General features: G+C 36.1%; 1 long non-coding RNA gene across 1 annotated transcript in view; it reads right to left on the bottom strand.

Moving 5' to 3' along the window:
* Positions 1–21821, bottom strand: part of LOC124166730 — a 256407-nt gene that overhangs the window by 5005 nt on the left and 229581 nt on the right. Inside the window, exon 4 of the long non-coding RNA XR_006866488.1 lies at positions 13296–13360. This is a non-coding gene — a long non-coding RNA (uncharacterized LOC124166730). The remainder of the gene's footprint in view (positions 1–13295; positions 13361–21821) is intronic.

Consider the following 21821-nt stretch of genomic DNA (forward strand, 5'->3'; position numbering starts at 1 on the left):
AGTCTATTAAACGAATGGAGAGCCGATGAGTCTAAGCCACGGAGTGCGAGAAATACGTTGTATTAACGTACAGGGAACGAGGCCGCAGGAGAGTATTTAAGTACATCTAAAAACAACCGACACGGAGGGCTCAAGTGGCCACAGGATTACCTTACTGCACGCCGACTGGGTGGAGATTTCGACGCTTCCCGTTTGACTTAAAAGAGTCGTTGTTTTACCGCGGTGACGGTTGACGGGTGGTTTGGAGGAAGGGGTAGGCTAATAGAGGAAATGGCGGATATAAGAGGGGGGAAAGGGACGGAAAGAGATTTTTTTAAATAATAAAAGAATTTGCAGAAAGGAAGACAGAAGGTGGTCCAGGGAGTAGCTTAGATTAAATTCGAACAAGAGCGCTTGAATTGGCTGTGTAGTATAAATAAACTTAAATAAAATAAGACCTGTTTACACGTTTACATTTACTCGTTCAAGTACGTGAGTGGACAAGTTCTCGGCTAAATGCAGTAAATTAGGCCAGGGGCTATTTACTGGATATGCATTCATGCATTACCGTTATCTGGGTGTTAAAACGGTGCAATTTTGACGGTAAAAGTGTTTACGCATGCACCCGCGCGTATGCACGCATCGTGCAACTTTTAGTTACTACGAATCCAATAGAATGAGTAAACATTTCTCGGGTTTCCGTGCGGGTAAGAAAATCTAAGAGCGCCGACGTTTCGGTTACCGTCTCGTCAACCATTATCAAGGCTACTAAGGCTATTTGCTTCTAGGCCTTGCCTCCGTAAGCCAAAATGTCGGCATTCTTAGATTTTCTTCCCCGCTCAGAAACCCGAGAAATGTTTACTCATTCTATTTGATGCGTAGTAACTAAAATTTGAGACCAACATCCAAACCACATGGCTTCGAAATTATTCCTTATTCATTATCAATGAAACTGGAAATTGAAAGTTAATTGAACCTTAATGCTATTTTAATTCAGAGCCTGATATCACTCTTGAAACGAGTCTAAATTTGTGTTTACACGATGCATGCATACGCGCGGGTACATGCGGAAACACATTTACCGTCAAAATTGCACCGTTTTAACACCCAGATAACGGTAATGCATGAATGCATATCCAGGTAATAGCCCCTGGCCTAATTCAGTGCATTTAGCCGAGAATTTGTCCACTCACGTACTTGAACGGGTAAATGTAAACGTGTAAACACTTCTTTATGGTCTAATGCGAATGAAATCACTTAAAATAAAATTAACACATTGCGGTGCAGATAAACGAAACACAAAAAAAGCCTAAATGTGCTCGAATAAAAAAATTGGAGGATCCCACCTCACCTAATACTTCAGTATCCATCATGCCATAAATATATAGTGCATTAATTCATAAAATCCATAAAATAACAAGTCTACCTATCATCTATAATATTTAAACACAATAACAGATAATTTGTGACGGAATATACAGCGATAAACCAGAACATATTGTACCTTGGGTCGAAATGAACCTTTGAGCGTTCTAGGTAGAATAAATTTCTTTAAAGAAACTAATTCACCTATCCTGAAATCAATTCACTAAAATAACATGTTTATAGAGTTATGGTAATGACATTATTTTACGGTAAAAAATAAATTATAGGTGGCCATTTGAAATCTCAACTGCTGTCAAAATGTCGGCTACGGCATTCTAGTGCTTAACTAGCTACAGGCCTCACAACTTTTTAGAGAGAAAGCGAGTCCAACAATTGGGGACGACGGGGTAGGAAATTCTGACGATAAAACATGTTTCCACGGTAAAACTAGCCCAAGATGACAGCAATGTTCCTCCACACTGTTAGAATGGGACTGGAAACCAGGGGACCTCGGAATGCATGTGGGCAAGTAAATTCATATTTCCGGAAAAGTTACTAGTAAACCAACATATTAATAGTACAATGAAGAATAAGAAATAATATCCAGAAAGACTTCATCCATGAAGTTAATTTAATTCAAAGCAAAGCTGCGCGATTCATCAAAAACTCCTACGGGCGCATAGAAAGCGTCACAGGGATTTTGAACGAATAAGGCTGGGAGCCGCTATAGTCTCGAAAGCCACACACTAGACTTTGATTTATGTGAGCAAATGAAAATGAATAGCTTCTTTGAAAAAAATATTCGTGCACTCTTTATGGACATTTTAATTCTTTCAAATTTTGGGAAATAATTATTTAAATATCAAAATAATCACAGAGATCATCACGTTAGAGCCTTAGTATGTGTACAGGTCTGACAGAAACAATAAATTAAAGTGAAGAAATTAAGAGTATTTTTCAGAAAGGATAGATGTAGGAATTCGTTTTTTTGTGCAATATTGAACCTGCACATATTGAAGTTCAGTTCGTTAACTATAATCTTATTACTCTGTTGAAATTATCTCGGTGCTGTGTAAGTGATATCTTTATTGACCCACGTAGATTTTCCAATTCGAAAATGCAGCCCAATCGTAAAGTCAATTTGAGCAAGCACGAAGTTGGCAAGAAAAGTTCTCCAACCAATTGTAAAGAGAGAATCATTATTTAAAGAGACCTGACTGTTATTGCCAGCGAATATATCTGAAGATAGATTGCCTAAGAGAATATAGAAATCGATCCATGAGATTTTAATATTTAGTGAAAAAAATGGAAATTTTTAATGATTTCATTTTGAATGAATTAAAATGACTTTGAATGAAAAGGAAAATGAGTGAAAATGCAGAATGAACTTTGAATGAAAAATGTTCATCAGAAATGGAATTTAAATCAGGAAAAGGTACTGAAAAACACTCCTTCCGCAATAGAACATCAAAAATACAATTAAACATGGCGTATGTCATGCGTATAAGTGTAACAAATATATGATGTGCCTGGTTTATTTAGTTCGATTCACATTCTAAATTCCTAGAACGGAAAATTCATTCGCGCTGACAGGAAACCGAACCCGGATCTCCAAACATTGTCTCAATGGAGCCTACCTCGTGACCAAACAGGAAGTAGCAGTTGGAATCCAAGAGATGGAAAATGACTTTTCCACAGCTAAGTTTTCACTCTTAATGTGCACTAGCGAGTGTACCTGTATATATTAGCCGCTGGCCTGGCCGCGATTAAATCGTTGCTGGGTATATATAGAGGAATATCGTCATGATAATGGGAGTAATGACGACTTCGTAATTTCTCACACAGCAGTTAACCCGTTCGGGTTCGTCACTTTTCGCGTCATTCTCAAGGGTGCTGTTGAGCTACGTGAGATATATCCTAAGAGCACATAACAAAACAATCAAGAAGATTTTCACATCTAATGAATATAAATGGGAAATAATGAATGAAATTGGAATGAAGGAAATGACACAAGCAAGCAATTGCAATAGGATGAACTAGCAATCATTGCGGAGTTGTACCATTTAGATTTAGTATGAGCGTGGACATAATAAGTAAGTAATATAGAAAGTGTGGAAACCAGTTGGATCAAAAAGACGTTGTATGGAAAATTACTTCGTCGCGAATATATCCTTGAATAAAGTCACTATGTCATGACGCTTTTAAGTGACGTTATCAACTCACCTGTGATCGTCTATTTGTCGTCGCGAATAGCTCGAGAATTAGGCAACGAATCGGAAAACAAAAAAATATATTCTCTTTATTTTTAAAGTTTTATAGCAATTGACAATAAAATAAAATTGGTGAACGAGTCCATTAAAGTCCAATCACGTCAGTAGCGAGAAAATGGCGCTAATTCTGAATAAAATACATGGCTAACAACGTATGAGCGTTAAAATATAAGGATTGAATTCTCAAGATTCTCTGTTCCCTAATTCTAATTTTTAATCCGTAAAATGTACCCTATGGCGTAAAAATTCTTGGTAATAATAAGAGCGAAAGTATGAAAATTGACCCACGCATTCAGGGGCCTAGCTCCTTAACACAATCCTTCCGCACTACCACTTCCATCCCCTCCACTCCACTTTACCCCCACCTCCCCTTTACAACCGAGACTGAGAGCATGCGAGAACAGAACGGTTTCCATGGTAACATTTAATGGGGTTCGTGGTCTGGAACTTCGATAACTCCATCGTCGAATAACTCGTTTAGTCGAATTTCGGAAAGTCCTTTGAAGAGAAAATGACTGCTTCTTCCCCCGACCTCGCTTGTTTTTGGAAACGTTTGTTATTTTTCTGTAATCCACCCACAAAGAAAGCCCGATGCACCGACTTGGTTTCTAGTATTTTTTTTTCTTGTACCCAGAATAGTTTCAAAGTAAATAATTTCATTGATGAAACTTAGGTGTGCCATAGCTAGCCGCTGATTCCATAAAAATTTTCACAAAAGGTGTTATTAAGAGAAATCCATGCAGCGGAGTTTAATTCCCTCAAAATCTCGGGACTTGGGAGTTTAAACAAAACAAAAGCACTACATTGTATAACTCAATGCATCAAGTATATAAATAATTGTCGATAACTTATCTTAATACCTTAAGTTACAATTTACGTATTTTTTGATTGATTATTTGGGGTATTTAATTTTTTGGTTTCCTTTCTTTTCAAATGCGCAAACATATGTTTTTGAATGCCATAACCTATATTTTTGCTATGAGGCTAAGTTACTTATTCTGCTTCAACAACAACCAACTACCTCGCCATGCTATCAAATTCACGAAAAAAGACAGTATATATGCACAGTATTTATTGACTGTATTTTCATTTTTCTAGCACGAGATAAATGGTAGTTTTTCGTCTTTCAATTGTTTATGGTGAAGTAAACTATATATAAAGTGTGCGTAGAAAATGGGATGGGAAAGCTAATGCTGTTTTTCGAAATTCCGCCAGTTGAAAAGTAGAGGTTTATTAAATTTTGGCAAAGATAATTGTGCAGTAAAATAAAACTTATCTTACAATTTCGATAAATTCGATAAAGAGTAAGAGGATTTGAACATAAGCGATCATCACAAAGCAGAACACCCTTATAATTGACGTTCAACATATCATTTAAAATGTCAGTTTTCAGTAATTTTTAAAATTGCAGATGTTCTATTGAATAAGTTATTTACTCGAGGCGATCTATAGTCGGCATTCTTTTTTAATTATTAATAGAGAAATATGATGCATCACCGCAAAAAGCTTTGAATTTCTTGTGAGACACATCACAAGCTAAAGTTAGCAAGACCGACAATCCAGGCCGAAGCATTAGATGAAGTTTAGGCAATGGGTTTCTTTTTGGCATTAGTAGGGGCTCTTGGCTTGTCTTCTTCACGAATTACGCAAAACCACAAATAAAGGAATAATATGAAGTCTACTAAATTACGCAATACATTTTGGGAAGCACAATAGCCTTCAAACATTGCGAGAGCCAAATCCTATTTAAAGAAACAACCCAATCCTCTTTTCGGGAAATTCCACGGGAAAGATGACGTAAACAGTTTTGTTTCTTGAAAGGCATCGATTTTTAAGGAAAGGTCATTCAAGCAGCAGAGGAGAATCCGAATTTTCTTAGGAAACACCTTTTATTGATTTTTTTGCATCGGATAAGTTGCCTCTTGTAAACCTTGTAATCTGTGTAATCATGTAAAACAAGAAACCATAGATAATTGACTATACATTTCAAAAAAAGAAGGCAAATGGCGGTATTGTAATATAATTGAGAAAGAAGTAACCCACATTCTATTCTGTCGCACGTTTGGCCACCTCTTTAACGAGATGAAGAATATCAATAGTTTGCTAAAGGTGAAAATTATGAAAAAAATACAATTAGGCACAAAATACAAGCAGTTCAAACAAAAGCCGTACAACCTAACGTTAAGGTGTTACCCTTATGAACTTCAGTTCAAACGAATACTTGGGATAGCAGCAATCTGAGAATGCATTGTTGAACTATTCATCTCAATGAAATATATGTATATTGCTCTCAGTCCTCTAGATTGTAACCTAAAAAATTAATAAAATTCAAACAATAGTATCGCGACTCGTTTCTTTTCGATTTTTCGTGACTAAAATACTGTAATATTTAATTCTGTTTCCAGTATATTTTAGTGGTAATTTACATTTTTTGTGCGTGTGTACTAACATATCCAATAGAGTTCATTATGATTAGAGCGAGAAATAAAATTTCCATGAAATAAATCATGGAGAGCTATTTTAATAGTATTTTTTGCATTGTAATGGATAGGGTGCAATGTCATCTTCTCATTTAATTTTAATTTACCTTCACAAAAAGTATGAACTTTGACTGAATAGTGTAAATGAATTAATGGAATAACTGCAATACATAATCGATTACCATTTGACTTTCTCGTGATCAGACTTTTAAACATTAACTGTGATGAAATTTCCGTTTTATGACAATTTTGTCAAACCAATCTCAGCTAATTCAATGAAAATATATTTTACAAGAATCTATGATGAATTACATCGGCAAAAATAAATATGAATGCACTAAATAAGATATATTTTACCATTCATACTTTCAATTGCGAAAGTTGTTTGGTAAATATTTTTCAATGTCTCTAAGATGGTGTCGTTTTTATTTTCTCCTGTAATAAATGATATTTTTTTTTAAACACCGAGGATTGAAATTTTCTTTTTCTGTAGTAAATATCAACCCGTTATTTTATTTCTTAATGGCCTCAAATATATTTTAGTTTGAACATAAGAAGTGAGAAAAAATACAATAATCAAATAGAGCATGATTACTGTTAATAAGGACTAAAATTGAAGACTCGCAAAAATGAGGATACATGACAAACAAAAAAGGAACTAATAGGAAGAAGGAGATTTATCCAAGGATACATCCATCTGTGCACTAGTAAATGTACTCAATGTGGAAGTAAAATCATTAAAGGACATATTCTGTCCATTAGAAAGAGACTAAAAAATGAACTTTCTTACGGGAGTGAAAATAAATCCAAAGATCTTCCCCAGCTCACGTTTGTTTTCTGGAAGTGGTTATCCTCGGACGGTAGCTGTGAACTACAATACGGTCGTAAGCTGGGTTTCCTAATGAAATTTTACTCTTATAGCCGCCAACTATAGACAGCAATTACGCCTAAACGTACGAGATGCGAAGCAATTTAAAAATACCACGAATCGATTAACCAAGCGGCTGATCTCGATTAGATATATTATCTTATTATATTCTATAAATTTGAGCGCAAAAAGGATATAATTACGGATTTATATGGCAAGCCTCAACGTTGGTTAACAGTAAACAAAGGATATGATTCGATTAATTACTCATATAGGGGAAATGGGAAGCCAAAAAAGTGTGTTATCTCATTAACTAGAGGAGATGACGGTTTAAAGTGTTTTCCACATCCTCCATCAAAAAGCGTTTTGGCACTCTTAGAACACTTTGGTGCTGAAAATAGACACTAGATATCACTTTTGATCGAGCATATTAGCAGACAACCATTTTTTGAGTGAAAAAGCTGTAGAACAATCTCCCAATTATCATTGACTCCCTTTGCTCACCACTAGCTGGAGCCAATACATAAAGGAACCCCAAATTCTATTGACAATGCCATTCACTACACAGTCCTGGACGGTAAACTTTCATTATATTAGCGACGATCACCTGGAAAACTTTGCTATGGATACGGAATTACCATCATAGCTATAGTGTAAAAGTCTAAGAGAGAAAAAGCCGCAATTTTATTTTTTTAACTATCATATATGCTCATCTTTTTAGCAACTACTGCGTGTACAGAATTCCAGAACATGTAAAAGGGAGTGTGGTGCATTAAAATTGATATGAGTATAAAAAAATTGATATGTATCACCTTTTATTTTCAAATTACTCGATTTATATCCAAGACAAAAAGGTTTTCAAATATGATAATTTTTGATTTATGAATTATAGAGAGGCCGCTCTTTTTACAGACTCTCAAGAGTGCTTGTCCTGAGGGGGTCATTGAATGGAACCATGCCGGTATTACCGGAAAACCGCGCTACAGTCACGTGGTTTATGCTGGTCTCACTCTGCCATTGGATCCTTTGTGTACTTCCCTCTCTATAAGGCTATTTACTATTCAAAGGTCCACTCTGTTAAGCGAACGGTGTTCCCTCCGCGAGTTCCAGGACTGTCTCCAGCAGCGAAAGGCGATGCTCAGCTGAGCGTGAGAAGTGCGGGGACGATTCTAGCCGGGGGAGAGGTGGAGGGAGGGGATTAAATGAGAGGGGTTGGAGGGGAGGAACGAGAGAGGGAAGTGACGCAGCGTTGGCTGCTGCCAATGCGGCCTATTGTGGCGACGCTGCCACGGAGACGGACGCCAATGGAACTTCGATCCCCGTGCATACGTGCGCTGGAGATACGGGTTCGTGTACAGCTAAGTTGAGCCGAATCACGGCAAGCGGCATAAAAAATTCAGGAATTTTAATGCAAACAGTAAAAATTCTAGGTATCATCTCTCATAAATGTCACAAATCCCTTTTTACCAACGTATTTATGAAGTAAATGGTAATAAAATAATATAGTAAATAACCCACTAAAGCAATGAATCTAGTAGAATTTAATGAATTAATTATTTAAATTAAATAACAAGAGTTTGCAAAAATGGAAGAAATCCTCATGTTATTCATCAATTTACTACTAATGAATTTTAATTTGAAAAATATGGATAAAATACCTTTTCAGATATTCTGTGGTCTATTTTAAGTTCTTAAGTTCTCACTATATCATAAAGCGTTAGATAAGTATCGGCTATGGGCAAAAGCTAATAAATTACTAAGTATCTCTTATTTTGTATCTGTACGAGCCAATTAGCAAATGCCGGAGTAAATGTAATTTTAACTCCTTATTAATCCTCTATAACTCATAATACTACTTTATCTGAAGTTACTTGTTTGAAAAACAAGGAATTAGAAATTATTGAATATAACACAATTTTTCAAGTTAAAATAAAGTAGTTTACTAGTTTATTGAATATGGAATTTTCAACTATTCTATCCTTTTCCATTCCATGGACATTACTTTTTCAGAGTGAATTATTGAGCTAAAGCGAGTAAATAGAGAATAGCCTCACCAAAAGCATTAGAAAAACTACTGAATAATTAATTGTTAGTACATTTCTAAGTTTGAAATTTAACAGTGCACGCCAAATACTATAAAATATCATTTGGTTACTAAATTATTAAAATAGTGAATTCTTAAATAATAATTCTGAAATAATTGATGTTAATAAATAAATAACATTAGATAACATTACTTAAATATTTGAACTCACTCTTAAAATAATTCAACAGCACGCGTCATTAAATCCTAAAATAATTTATACTAATGCCAATTCATTCTGACTTAAAATTAATCAGGATAATAGCAATGCATTGAACTCTCTGTCAAAATAGTAAATAATTTGCAATGGAACATTAGATAGTTTAGCGATCACCACTAATATTCTATAAATGCTACATTCGGCAACATTTTTCATAAAATATCGACTACTGTTGCACGTTCTAGTAATATTTCTATATACACGGAGATGTATCCGTGAATGTATGCAACACTCGATGTACACGTGTTAATTCGGGAATAAAGATTCAGGGATAAAATGACTCGGAGGTCATAGGAAGCACTTTATTTAGGAACTACCTTCGACCAATTTACGACCAAACCCGGCATTAGCTGACAGCTAAATAATGGAAGATAAATCAAAATTTTTTCACCTAAAGGCATAGATAGCAATAATACATTTGAGCATTCACGTGCCATGAAAGTGATTACAAAGTAGACGGAGACTAAACTACACACAATAAAATTCCTAAAAGAAGGCAAGACTTATCTTCATGCACAAAAAAAAAATTGTTCGTCACACCCGAGAAGTAAAAGAATGAGCCCTTTTCATCCATTAAATATTAATCTTTGACAACTATTTACCATATTATATTCTGAAAACAACACTTTATTTGGAGAACGATGAAAACAATTTTATTTGGGTATTTTAGTAAACTTGAAAGTACTAGTGGTTTAGCAAAAGTATTTTCATAGAAGTGCATTCTTTTCAGTTATGTTTAAAGCACACGTAATTTGTCTTCAATACCTTTTCAAGGGTATCATTATATCCACTGCTTTTCTTTGAATATGCACCTCTATAACTCTCGTATTCCCTTAATTTTTCCTTATTATACTTCTTTTGGGAAGTACCTTCTTGTGAGATGATGTAATTTGTGGAGTTTCGTCACTTTCTTTAATATTCGAAGTGCTTATTTTCGTCGATTTCCAAATTCTTTAATGCGTCGTTTGCGAAGCAGCTAACCACGACGGATGCACTGTTTTGCAAAAGATTCGAAAATTGTTGATTTTCATAGATGTAATATAAGTGATAAAGCATAAAAAACATGAAATCATAAAGAATATTTTTCTTTCATAGCCGGGCAACGTAAAAATTATGCCTATGTAATTATCTGATTTTCAGGCACTGGTGTGTAATTCATCGTGGCAAGAATATTTATTTGATGTAGTATATAGGGGAAGGTTGCCTAAATGGCACCAATTTTGGAAAAAAACGAATTAACTCAAAAATAAGTGACACAATATAAGTTTTTAATGCTGCTGAATATGAGGAAGAATGTCTACTTCTCTCACAATTTTTGGGCACAATCAATTCCAATTTTAACACACGTATAAAAATTTTATTTCAAACCTCTGCTAAAGGTGCGATTTAGGCATCCGGTTTCCCAAATCGCACCACTGGAGGCCGAAATTAGGAAATGATGTTTCAACGACAATGAGAGGCAGAGAGGCAAGTTATTTCAGGTTATTTTTTGATTCATTAACAGAGCAAAAATTTGCATTGAAATACCCGTTTTACAAGGAAAGAAAATAGTTAAATAAGTCATGTCTTTGGCATTAATAATAGATGCAGATTTTGCTTGGTAAACAATCTGCGATATTTGAAACAAAATCTACAAGTCTTTTGGATAAGTGTTTATGCATTGGAATAGTCTTTTCACGGCAGCATTTTTTTAGGACTTCTTGCATCGCACAGGTGTAGAGAGACGTGGTGCGATTTGGGAGCGACCGCCATTTTATATTAAATCATTTACACTACTTGAACACGTGATCATACCACGCTGTTAATTGCACGAAATGAAACACAATAGACTTAAAAAATATGATATGTAGCTAAAACTATGTAATTAAAACTTATTTGTTTTCAATATTCTTGTGAAAAGACGAAAGAAATAGCAGAAGAGATACTTATTTTCTTAATACCTACGCATCTGGCTTGTCACTACACCGGTGGCCACAATTGAAGTGTGGTGTTCTTGGTGATGCAGGAAGTGCCAAATGTAGCCATTATATTGCATATATATACAGTGATGCCGACTCCATGGGGCCTGGGGGGCCCGAGCCCCCTCAAAGATTCGTTTGGGGGGGCGGAGCCCCCTCAATAATTCAATAAAATAATTAAGTTATATTATGCTTTGTGAAATCACAAAAATATATTTTTATAATAATATTTTTATTTCCCATGCTTGACGATAGTTAACTTTTAAAATAAATTCAACAATGTGTTAAAACAAATAATTATAAGGTTAAGCAAAACTGAATCAAGTGGTGTGAATCATGGTAGTGTTTCGGTGCTGCGACACACTTTGAATTTAATCTCTTCCCGGGGCAAGACCTCCGATATGGGCCCCCCCAATATTTTTTATAAGTCGGCGCCCCTGTATATATATCTATTAAATTGGTTTCTAGGATGGTGGTGTCATTTGGGTAGCGGTGCGATTTAGGCAACTCTCCCCTAACGCAAAGCACCTCAAAGCTCTTATAGCGCTCTCAGGTTATAAAGTTATGATGATAATATGGTTTTCTTTCGAGTTTTCAGATTGATATTTCTCCGGCATCAACATAATTCTACTTGAGCCCCTGCAGGGACGTATCTCAGGATATCCGTGGGCTAGGGCAACATGAGGATATGTGAGAGAGAGGCGTTGCGATTTCAAAGTGCGTCGAGAATGGATGAGCCCTTGAAAACTATGGATTTAATGTACGAAAATGATATATTTCCAGAATTTATGCAAGTAAATAAATTTTTTAAGCGTTTAATTATTTCAAAAAGTTGCATTTCCTTTGATTTCACAGTCAAAAGCTCAATCAAATTAAATCGCGTGAGACAATGCCTTTTAATGCTATTTCGAAATTTTAAAAGTCGTGCAATAGAATTGAAAATGGAAATCCACGAAAAGCAATTTTTCCCTAGTTAAAAGAATCACCGCTCTAAAAGAGTCGGAATGTTGATAGTCAAGCTCATACTAAACAATCAACCTTCTCAAATCTCAATTTTTACAGATGAAATGCTAATGTGGAAAATAATTAGCTTATAAGTGCTGTTGAATGATGAAACAGCCAAACAGCATTGGGCTGAGAAGTAAACCGATCAGGACAAACTTTCGTCGAGATATCAATAATAATAAATTCAATCGAAAAAATGAAATGGAACATCATTTAAAATACTTTTGCAATATATACCATCAAACGCGTAGAATCTCAACTGCCAATATTTGCTTTTGTGTTAGAGAAAAAAACCTTTCTTGAGTGATCATTCAATAAGAAGTCTTGCCATTTAAGTAATCTGTGATGTGAATTCTACGTTCAAATAGAGCTTTAGACCCACTTCAATGAATAATTTGACTTAATACTTTTATTCAAGAATTTTCAGCTTTTCCTGATAACAGTTACACATGGGTGAATGCTTTCTAAGTATTTTCGATCTGTCTTCCGCAAATATTGGGTGCTTAATTATAAGATCGACATTCCACTCTACTCAATTTAGCGGATGAGGATTACAAAACTATTTTGACTCGCAGCCTATCCGATACACAAAAAAATACAGCGCAAGGTTTGTGACCTCTACTGAATTGAATTATATTTATTCAGGAAAAATGATATTTTACGTAGGCACGTGAGAAAATACATGCACATGAATATTATCCAAGTGAAATATATTGTAAAAATATCAATAGAGTCTTACAGTGGCTAGTTAACAATGAAACATGGGTTTTAGGAGATGCATGGTAATTCAAATAAAGAAATAAAATTTTCACAATTTTCTATGAAGATTGTCGTTGCCATATAAACGCCCATTGGGAGTAAAATTTTAAATGAGTAACAAGCTGGATAGGTAGGCCGTGGGGAATAAATATTGATGCATGATTTTTTTCTTAAGTAGCTAACACTTTTTTAGATTAGATTAACTTTTTGCGGAGATTTTTAGATTAGATTTTGAGGCAAGTTATGCTTGGAATTTTAAGGGTAAAAATGGAGACAGAGTTAAATCAGCGATGAAAAACTCTTCTTACCTTGTGGTTCGGATGTGGCATGTCAATATGAAGTCCTTGCTAAATATGTCCAGGAGGCGAGCAATCTGCAAGATAAAAATTAAAATATTAGTTTTACAGAGTAGCGTGACAAAAAAAATGATTTAAGCATTAACGTATAAAAACTGAATGGTACTGGATCATTTTTTAATAATAATTCCACCCATAAATATATTGTACAAAATAGCATTCGCCATAAAGGTAAAAGCGCAAAGATTAATGACCAAGCCTAAGCCATACGACTTCTTTATCTGGCTGTCGAGGAGATCACTTTAACAATAGCTTTTCAGAGGTCGAAAAAATATTACATCTTGAGGTAGCCTTTTATATATTACATTATTTAAATATAAATAAATACCTCTCTATTCTATTTAACCTCGGTCTGCTTCCCAGAATAAGCGCAATATAATCTTGTCTGTAAGCCGCGATGCTTCATTAATATTTTTCCTCAATTTTTTACGTAAAATTTCAACCCCTAATACCTCAGTATCGAATTCAGGACACAAAAGGCTGTTTTATCAATTAATACTGAATTATGGAGGGATAACAGGGTTTGATGTACCCTCAGTTTGTGTGATGTTTAATGTTTTAAGAGGAATAGTAGGCCACTCCTCTAGACACGCTAAGTAACTAAGCCAAAAGTCTAAGACAATAATCGATAGCGCAGTCATTACTATATGATTTTCTTAGAGAATATTGATTAATACTTAAAGTAATACTAGCTTTTAAGTAAGAAGAGACAATTTTCGTTACTCTAGCTCTAAGCCTTCATACTTAGACACAACAAATATAAGAAAAAAATTTTGATGAAATAATTCAAACGTAAAATAGTTCATTCAGTACTTTTTAAATTATATTTCAAAAAATGATTCATTTTTTTAATGTTCAAACAAATTAAATAGGTATTTTGCTGAAGGGTAAATAATGTGTGAAAATGAGAATGAATAATGACTGTCCACTTTTTGTGCCCACACATTTCGGTTGGCGGTTGAGGGGAAGGTTTTGAGGGATTGTTTTGGGGTTTGACATCATGATAAAGATAAAAGAGTTGTTTTATTTTCACAGATTTTTATTTTCTTTTTTCTTCAGTACACGCCCACCTTGATAATGACAGTGCATATTGTCGACCTGTAGGTCGGTTAAGAAATAAAATCCGTGGAAACAAAGCAACCGTTTTATCTTTATCATGATATCGATTCTCGATTTCCACAACGCATGGCCTAAAACGTTAAAATCAATTGTTTTTGGGACCTAAGAATAATTTTTTTCATGCTATATTTGCTAAAAGTCTTTCTGGTTTTTGAGGTTCATTCAAGTGTACGTGTTTTAAAATTTCAACAGATCAGCTGTCGTAGCTCGTGAAACAAATAGGCATATAAGGAAATGGCAATGGTTCCATGGGGAAATGACGGTTTCAATTCAGCTTTCTATTTTCCGATGGAAAGACTTATTTCCTCCGGGAGAGTCACTTTTCCAGCGGTAATGAGTCGCTGGTAGATGCCGCCACATCCTTTCACATCAGAATCAATCAGTCGATCTCTAAGTCGACTTCACTCCCCATCTACTGAAATTGATGTGCCAGAGCGATCAAAGGCTTTGCACATATTTGTACTTTCTACTTCCTAGAGATCAATTCATGTGACAAAATATTTGAATTCTCTTTATACTTGTCCACCCCGCCTTTTCAAGATATCTTGTCTTCCAACAAATCTTAAGTGAATTTTTGGGATCTTTTCGTATAATACTGATACACGTTTAACAAACTAAAATAAACCATCATTAAAACTTTCGCGGGGACTCGTTGTGCTGAATAAAAACTTTTCGGCTATGCCGCCGCGTCAATTTTGTGGGTGGTCTCAACGTTTCCCGGCCAATACTGGTCACTTTCTCAAGGGAATTTCCCAATGGAATCAGATTCCCTTGGAAAAGCGACCAGCATTGGTCGGGAAACGTTGAGGCCACCCAAAAATTGACGCGGCGGCATCGCCCAAAAGTTTTTATTCTAGCATAAAATAAACCAATCAAAAGAATGAATATAGTTTAATGTATAAATAAAAATATAGAAGTGATTATTGGTTATAAGTACCCTGAAATAACTATAGTATGTACAAAAGCACCAAAGGTGGCTAAGTCAAAATATTTATGCCAATATTATACCCCTATGCTTAAAACTCAATGCAATATATCGAAGAATGATATGTTACGTAGGAGGAAAAAGTTGAAGACAGAATGGGCCTTTTCAATGTGACTCATGATAATTGTCTGTATAAATAGCAATCTTTTACTAACTAAACGACCTGATATGATGAATATTAGAGGTTGGAAATCGTCCCCTTGCATTTCAATAGAATGCAATGGTGAGAGATCCTTCACAATGATCGGATACGCAATAATCTGCCTTAAATAGATGGTGAGGAATCATTATCCTATTGATTTGAATTCGTTGGTCCCCCTTATACACTATGAATGATGATTAAGACGTTGAAAAAAAATTATTTTTGACCAACGTCGAAAGAAACAGAAAAACTCCATCGAGCACACATTGAGGAATGACGGTCTGATGAACGCAGACAGTGAACGGATTCGCGGATGAACCGATGTCTCGTATCAAAAGTCTCTGATGAGACGCATGGAACAGTTGATGGAGTATGCCAAAGAAGATAGGTTTCTAACACTTACCGTGCTGGCTGTAGTACGGTAGATCTCTATTCAAATACTAACCATTTTCGATACTTTTCATTATTTCTTAACAACCAACCTTAAATGCGAGGAATAGATGTTTGGCATCATTTTAAAGAACGAACTGTTGCTTTTTTCATTTGTTTATTTAGAGGCTGGTGCCAATTTGTTCAAAAAATGGTATAAAAAGATGAAAAAAAGAAGTACGGCGTAATATTTCGCCCGCAGCAAAAATGAAAGGTTCACGTGGCGTAATACTGGGACCATGTTATATGAAGTGTTAAATACTAAACATTGAGCCGATGTAAGAACTGGGTGAAGCGCAGGATTCTTGACTGATTAAGATGAAATCACATACGTTGATAGGAGTATTTCCAATTCGGGTTCATCAGATTTGTGATTGATTCAAATGCTGGTTTTTAAAATTAGATCTATGAAACCGTTATTATATGACATTCAAACGCCATAAACTCTCTATAATACTGAGTGAGTTATTCAATTACTTACTAGAGTTTCTAGGCGAAGCACTAGAGTGAATTGATGCGGAAAATGGAAAAGGTCAGCAAAATCAAGCCTATGTCATTCTATTTAAAGCCTGGTATCGCCTTAACGAGCCCTAAATTTAGTAGAAATGATATTTTCCCTAGAAACAGACAATCTGTTCGCTTCAATTCAAACCATTTTATTCATTTAGAGAAGCGGTTTTCTTTGACACGCAAATGTGACGGAGCTGGGAAGGGAATCATGTGGCTTCGGGGATTTCCTTTTCTGGTATCTGTCACATGCCCGAATTCCGAAAATCGCTCTTCTCTATCGTTACTATAAGATTCATGATGATTGGTATTAATTTCAACTGTCCTACGCCACCAGATACCTAATGTTTGCCTCTGGAGAGGGATCTATGAAATACGCAGCCATTGGAGGAAGGAATGATGGTCAAGGTCGAAGGAAACAAAGCAAAGTCGCCACAGTGGGTAGTGCATGGCCTAATATAACTTCGGCAGTTACAAATCAATTAACACTTTGGGGTAACTTCTGGATCCATTTATGAGGATGCCATTGAGATTAAGACGGGGCAACTATGCTTTGTTGGAATTTTAGGTTTTAGATGCGATACGGAGGAGACAGAAGGTATGGATGGAGTTAGTGCTTATCTGGGAGGGGATGTTGAAAATGGTGTTAGAGGGTAGAATGTTAGGGAAACGAGGAAGGGGAAGGAAAAGAATAGGATTTTTAGATAGATTGAAAGGGATTAGGCCTTACAGTGAATTGAAGAAGGCAGTGCTAAAAGGTAAGGGAGGCTTCCAGATCACTTCTTGAACACTCCATGGAAATCTACCTTAATCGGTAGAATACTATAATAATAATAATTAAATAACTCACTCAGCGCTTCAACATAGTAATTTTGACTGGCCATAGGACAGCTCAACCGAGAATAGGTCAAGAGAATGTGATCTTCACACATTCAGGATATGAGAGCATTTCCTCTCACGGTCACCTCGCACTATGAGGATTTTAGTTGAAGGTACCCGTAAGATTCATTCGGTATATGAAACGAGACCTTTCGTCAAGAAACCAACCACTCTACCCACAGGGCCACTATGTCCACTAAATTCTACTTGTTTCGTGGCTCATTTGGGTGAAATCAAAGAGTGAAATTCCTAGTTGGTTAAGACGTTCGCAAACTTAGTTATAACCAGAGATAAGAAAACGGACGCTCAATCTTCTAACACTTTCTACCACAGTGTTGCTTCTGAGTAGCATGAAGAAACGTCATTTACAAATGTGGACGTGGTGGATTATCAACTGCACTAAATATAGATTTGAACTACTAGTTTATTATATTGCAAAATGGAATGGTCAAATATAAATATGTTGTTGATAATTGTGATTGACCAGAAAATTTTCATATTTTCTAAATGAAAAATCTTCAAGTTTGATTTTCCCGAAAATGACGCAGGGCTATAAAGGATCAATATTCCCCCAGACCGACATGTGAATTTCATTGATCACTAAAGGGATTTTTCTAAGATATTAGAAGTCAGCACTTTGTTAATGTTATATAAATGGAAAAATTGCCTATGCATTCGATTTCCACAATATTTGCTCAAAGGTAATTTTTAGCTCTCCATTTACTCTCGAATAAATTTTATTCACCATATTGTACTCGATGCTATGCGTCAATCCAGCACAATAACAATGCATTTGAATACCTTTAAGGAATCATCAAGCCAGTTTTGAACTGCGAGTATAAATATCGGCCACGCTAATTGATTTCGTCGCGGTATCCAATAAAAGAAGGGAACCATGCGAAGCAGTGAATTTTTGTAAGAAATGGTCGAAAAGTTTTAAATTACTTTATCAGTTTTGCGGGTATATTAAAAATTAGTAACACTGTATTTTCCTATTAGCAGACGACATAAAAATGAAAATAATGAAAAACGGCCAAAAATTTTACAAATTTTATCTTATTTGATTTACTCTACCTGGTTTATTACTGCCTCCAAGTCAGTATTTAGGTATTTTCTTACGATACATTAGCCCTAAAATCTATTAAGTAAAAACATGAACACAAATTTAACAAACTTTATCCCAATACAGTTAATAAATATGCTAGGTTCTTTTGAAAACATACAAGGTTTTGAAATAATTAACTAATACACAAATAGCCGACAGGAGCACTCGGTATAACTATGATTTATAAATTAGTGGTTCCATCCTCTTCCGCATAGTAGCACAAAGTGTACTGTGCATTGGACTTTGATGTGAATAGCAGATTATTGGAATCACGATTGAGTCGCTTTCCAACGGGTCGATGGGCGTCCATATTCTCTCTACAAGCTTGTCCATGAATAGATACTGAATTCTCAACGTCGTCGCCGAATAGGTGATTTCCAAGCGATTTCATATGACACGCTGCCACGGTAAAGTTACACCATGCCGATCACAATCCAATTAATATGGTCCCGCAAACGTAGAATGTGGGTATTTTTGCGTCCTTAGAAAACGAAAACAAATTTTAAGACCGTCGAGTTTATTTAATTTTTCAGACTTATGGGTATCTCCTTTTATGGCCATTTTTACTCACTCATTTTTATACCCGAGGTCTATTATATCAAAATTAGCCTCTTAACAACAAATTATCACCGTTTACAAATGATGAATAAGACTTGAAATGTATTTATTTTCCTTATGTCAGTCGATATGCAATTAGTATAATAAAAATTAGCATATTTTAGTTAGATCGATTTTCAAGAGAAAGTAAGTTAAGGTTGTTACCTAACGGTGATTTGTAGATCATCACAGTGCAAATTTATGGATATATGTACTGTATATAACTAAATCATCAGGACTGAATAACTGCTGTGTGTATCTTTGAAACGACGGCTGTATCTATCTTTTTACGCAATTAATAACTGATTAACCCCAAGGTAATATCAATGAAAATGGCTATTACCTCAATTGCGGTAACTCTGATAAAATAAAAAAATCCTGAGATTGTAATGTTTATTTTTTATTACAATATGATCCTCGTAATAATCAGTAACAAAGTCGCAAGGGCGGTTAATCGTGTGAGGGTCGTTCAGGGATTCCACATTCACAACGGCTTAAGTCGACGTAACTCACAGAAAAGTAATTTAACTTAGTAAAATTTCGCTCAGTAATTCTAATTCATTCCAGTCACCATTATTCACTGCACTGCGACATCATCAGGGCTAAATATTTCCTTTCAACCCATGCTTATTTTTACAAATTGTGCCATTGTCGTGGATACTCATAGATCCATAGATCCTAAAGAACTTCGGGGACGTGAACATTATGGGGAATATTTGGTGACATCATGGAGTATTTGGAATCAGACGCTCGAATGCAGTGCCCCCTTTTTATGATGATGCACCATTCTTATTCGAGATGATGTTCAGAGACTATATCTAGCCGGGGCGAGTGGCCTGCAATACCCGCTGGGACCCCAGGGCCGAAGACTCCAAGGCCTCAGTGAGCCCTGGGCTCTTTCAGCACCTTCCATTTCCCTTCGAACCTGTAGGTACGTGAACTGTAAAATGAAGGAACATGCGAAACCCCAGCAGACCCCTCAGTGGTTACATCCCGATTATCTTTCTTCTCGCACTCGCCAACGCTCTGACACAGTCATTATCTCCTGATCCCTTTTCTGTTTAGCTTTCACATGTTAACTAACGAATATTGAAAGAATTTTAGCTTTTAGAGAAAAATGAAATTATTGATAGATTTGAACATTTGATCAGAATCACTGTCAGTACTGAATACACTGCTAATTTGAGTTTCTTTGTTTACTTCGTTTGTTTTTTATATTAACGTGCTAATCTAAATTGAGGGGGTGAGAAGCCAAGGGGTGTATGTGATTTTAACACGTTGACCGCCATGCCGGTCATAATGACCGGAGTCGAGTGGCTCCTGTCACGCCACGCCGGTCGTACTGACCGGCTTCCGTGCGACTGTTTCAAGTGAATTTCTGACGCCGGAGTGACCAGAATATCTTGTAAACGTATGGGCCATGATCGTTGAGGCGTCAGAATATAAATATTTATTTTAAAATAAAGTAAAAAATTCACATTTAATGTTTTATGATCCGGGAATAGTTAACGGAACGAAAAACACTAATGGCGTCAGAGGACATATCTACTAAAAACATCATGGCGGTCAACGTGTTAAATAGAGTTTGGAACAGAAATTAGGTAAAGAAAACAAATGAGATCAGCTACTTATTATAAGTGCATTAGGTTTTCCCCTCGATGCCAGCACAGCACAGGGACCCACTCGTATCCCTTGGCCACCAAGTCTTTGTATATTCCTTCTATCGATTTCTGTACCCAACTCCATCTAGAAGAAAAATCACTTGGATTCTCACCCCTCAATTTGTCACCTCCATTTTTTAGGGGAGATTTGCCCTTTGTGTCCCTTTGACCACGTCGTCGCCCGTGCCCTTGGGCAACCAGTCTGTCCCTCAGCCAATCACTGAAACGACCTCAGGATCAGAACGCAAAATGCTATGTGGGATTGATTCAAGAAGTGGTGCAGAAATGGAGAGATGGGGAATAAATGTACGCGTCTAGGTCTCGAAACGAGCGACTGAAAATGCCAAGTGAGCCTTAAGAGTGGAGGAAAGCCATGGAGAGAAAAGGAAAAGGACATCTATGTGGTCACTCCCGTGGGTGCAAACATGTACGCGAATGCACGCGCCTTGAAATGTAGGCGTTTCCTCATAGTTCATATACACAAGATCACAGAAAGGATTGTAAGTAGCGCAGAAAAGTAATAGGGTGGTTTCCTATTATTTTTTTATTGCCTAAATCAAAAGATCATTACTCCTGGAGTACGTATTTCGCGCTTTTAGATTTTTTAATGACGAAATCTATTTTTCACGATTAAATGAAAAGTGAAAATTTTCAAGCATGCGAAAAAGCGACGGCTAAGTAGGAATGATGGGAAAAGTCCGTGTGAGGTATTTCTGGTTCCCGCTGCCGCCCTGAGAGGTGACCTTAAGGCGAGGCTTGAGCGCTGATACGATGCAGGCCGCTAGCTTGTAGCAGAGCACCCTGCTAGCAGGTAGCGCTTGGCTTAAATAAGGATTATTAATACCCTATCAAACGAAGAAAACTTTCCGACCTTAGGCAGTTTTAATAGGTGATTATTAAGACATGTTCCCATGAGCTCTGTGCCTCATGCATACACTGGTAATCTCAGACGATGTAAAACTCCTATCTACTCGTACAGCATCTAGGTCCCTGTGACGTCACGTGGAGTGGAATCGCATGGGCGCCAAATGGGCTTTTTTCAAATGCTCTTAAA

This window comes from Ischnura elegans, chromosome 10 (assembly GCF_921293095.1).
Source record: "Ischnura elegans chromosome 10, ioIscEleg1.1, whole genome shotgun sequence".
NCBI classification, from domain to species: Eukaryota; Metazoa; Arthropoda; class Insecta; order Odonata; family Coenagrionidae; genus Ischnura; species Ischnura elegans.